Source organism: Coptis chinensis, chromosome 4, assembly GCF_015680905.1.
Source record: "Coptis chinensis isolate HL-2020 chromosome 4, ASM1568090v1, whole genome shotgun sequence".
NCBI lineage: Eukaryota > Viridiplantae > Streptophyta > Magnoliopsida > Ranunculales > Ranunculaceae > Coptis > Coptis chinensis.
In genome coordinates, this window is record NC_141459.1 from 22,832,725 (window position 1) to 22,836,076 (window position 3,352).

Genomic DNA, 3,352 nt, shown 5'->3' on the forward strand with positions numbered 1-3,352 from the left:
CATTGATCAATGTACATGCCCATTAACTCATGTGTCTAAGGCTGAACCTTAGTCACATGGCTTGCCACTTATGTACATTAATTTATGTCTAGATTCATTTTCTTATCAATGAGATAATTATCAATTAAGAGTTATGTTCAATTACGATTACTTGAGCTACAAGAAATCTCTACTCTACACATATAAATACAAAACTATTTTTCATAAAGAACTACGTTCTTGAGACTTGATCCCACTGATAATTTGGGTACGTAGGCAACCGCAAGGTACAGTCTCATCATTCTCCCGATCACCATCATTTTTCTAATTACTTTTCTACGTTCTTCGTCTTTTTCATCAACAATTAGTGTTTTGATCATATGTGTTTCGACCCCCACCTACGTGGCAAACGTCAATTAGTAGGGGTCTCCACTTTATTCGTTTAATCGACAGGGCTAAAGCCCAATTCGCAATATCATTGATTAATGTACAGGCCCATTAACTCATGTGTCTAAGGATGAACCTTAGCCACATGGCTTGCCACTTCTGTACATTAATTTATGTCTAGATTCATTTTCTTATCAATGAGATAATTATCAATTAAGAGTTATGTTCAATTACGATTACTTGAGCTACAAGAAATTTCTACTCTACACATATAAATACAAAACTATTTTTCATAAAAAACTACGTTCTTGAGACTTGATCCCACTGATAATTTGGGTACGTAGGCAACCGCAAGGTACAGTCTCATCATTCTCCCGATCACCATCATTTTTCTAATTACTTTTCTACATTCTTCGTCTTTTTCATCAACAATTAGTGTTTTGATCATATTTGGTCGAAACAATTACTTTTGAATAGCTATAGCTTAAGGTCACGTGATCCCTTAGATTAAAAAAAAATAGCATGTAAATGCAAATTGGGAATTGAGTTAAATGGACATTTGTAGCTGAAAGTATCTGTTGATGATATTTGCAACATGGCGAATTTCCAAATTCAGATATAGTCTTGTTGCAGCCGTTGATGACAAAACGAATTCAGCATATTCATCTATAATATGTTAAGCATGGCGTAAGTTAAATGATAATTGAATACGATACAATATGATTAATGTTAAGTTTCGAGTGAATAAACATACCATTATATTTAACGCTTGTAGAAGTGACAATTAGAGTTGCTGCATTATTCCAATTATTGTTGATGGTTTGATCATTGAGCTGCGTCATTGAGGAGCTCCACAATGTTATTTTCAGCACATATCCCCTACATAAAAATGTAATAATTAGGTAGCATATGGGTGATCGAGCTGTTGAGCATATAGAAATTTGTTCATTTGGTTGGAATGAGATAACTAACTGTTCGTTTCGAAGCTCTCTATATGTCTGATTACAGTCTCATGTCCATTTTTTTTTGTAACATTTTTCAGTTCACTCCATAGGTGTATGCGCCCAACTACATCTGTAAAGAAAGAGAAAATTGTGAAACATTAGAATCATTTTGGAAATAGTTTATAAAATATTTTTATAGTTACTTACCAGGAAGATGTTTGTTGTCAATTTTCGATGGTATCTGATCAAAATCGACAAACGAAAATGCATGCTCTGGGAAGTTTGTAATTTCAGTTTTCACTGGTTTTATGCTGGTGAACCATTTGAAACTAATAATATATTCTGTAGATGTGACATTATATGCGTTCCCGCTTTTGAACAGAGAAAAGCGGTTCATGGAGTAAATTTCCTTTTCAACTATGCGATGTTTGAACTTGCTGATCAATGATTTATGAACTCTGGCATGTATTTGATGTCCCTAATAAAACTGCAAATGATGTGATATATATAGAGTTCAATTAAGGGAAAAAACAGAAAAAATAGATAATTATAGATACATGTTTGTCAATGAGCAACATGTCTAGACTTTTTACTTCATCTGAGGTGTAGTCAATAGCTTCCCATATTCTACTTACTCTAGCCATTATTTTCCAATCTTTATCAGTGGAGTCAATGTCTGCTATGCAGTGGTGTTGAAAAAGCGCCATTTGCATAAGTTGCTACACATAATGAAAAATAAGTCTGCATTAAAATACACATGTATGTCGTAATTAGATTATTTTGGTGGAAAGTATAGTTATTTGGAAGCAATCAAAACTACTTATTAAAGTGTATACTTACTAAAGCAATCAAAACTACTTACTAAAGTGGAAAGAGCAAAAGGGGCTTTACTATTGGGGGAAGGTTTTGTTTTATATATAGATATCCATTAAAATACACATGTATGTCGTAGTTAGATTATTTTGGTAGAAAGTATATCTATTTGGAAGCAATCAAAACTACTTACTAAAGGGTATACTTACTAAAGCAATCAAAACTGCTTACTAAAGTGTATACTTACTGAAGTGGAAAGAGCAAAAGGGGATTTACTATTGGGGGAAGGCTTTGTTTTATATATAGATTGGGTGCAGGCGGTGGAAAGAGACATAGCATCCAAGTTAAGAAGCATGAGCTGTTTATCTTAAATTAGTTGCAATGATTGTTTTATTTTTTTGATTGGTGAAGAAAGTTACAGGTGGTAGAGAACAGGTATAACAAAGCTGGAGATTTTTTTTTTTTGAATGGTGAAGAAAGTTACATGTGGTAGAGAGCAAGTATAAGAAAACTGAGTCGGTCCAACCTAAGAAGCATGCTGAGCTGTTTATTAGCATGAGCTGGTGAGGTGCTAGAATGTTCAGGAAGTGACTTAGGATAATAATGAATTGAGAAAAGCAATATGAGGAAGAAAAATAGAAAGGAAAACCGATTTTAACATGTGCTAATTTTTCAACAGTGGTTGACCATATAAGTTCATTAATTCAATGCTTGAATAGGATTTTGATCATTGAGAAGGTGGATGATCTCCATGGCATGCTTAACAATGCGAACAGCCATCAGTTTCTTTCCATTGTTGCGTCCATGCATCATAAGGGAATTGGTCAACCTCTCCACTCTACAGCCATGTTGTCTATCTCATTTTTGACAAAAATAACTTAGTGTTTGTTATAACAGCTATTAGAGTAACATATAAACTAAAACTAAAATATTATACACAACACAATAATCAAATACCAACTGATAGAAAAAGAAGTACCACAATCAACCAATTGTTTTGAAAATTTTGGCAGAGATTTCCCTGTTTATTGACATCCAAACTAAACCTGTTCCTTTAGAGGATGGCGATCACGTTCCCTAGATACCGAGCGTTGTTCATCAGACATATTCAATCGACGTTTTCGCATTCGAAGACGGTCATATTCTCGATGTGCAATTCTCTGTTCAGTAGTCATATTGTCAATGTGACTTCTATAACGACGACGACGTTGTTGTTGTTGTTGCGTGAG

General features: G+C 34.0%; 1 long non-coding RNA gene across 2 annotated transcripts; it reads right to left on the reverse strand.

The window, feature by feature from the left end:
* Positions 1-548: 548 nt before the first annotated feature.
* LOC147502680 (uncharacterized) lies at positions 549-2,845 on the reverse strand. 2 transcript variants are annotated; one of them, XR_015220042.1, is made up of 5 exons: positions 2,333-2,845; positions 1,868-2,051; positions 1,518-1,788; positions 1,339-1,440; positions 549-1,245 (listed from the first exon to the last, which is right to left on the reverse strand). It is a non-coding gene; the product is annotated as an uncharacterized LOC147502680 (long non-coding RNA). The 2 variants fall into 2 exon arrangements; XR_015220041.1 differs by having other exon boundaries at positions 1,518-2,051.
* Between the last annotated feature and the right edge of the window lie 507 nt (positions 2,846-3,352).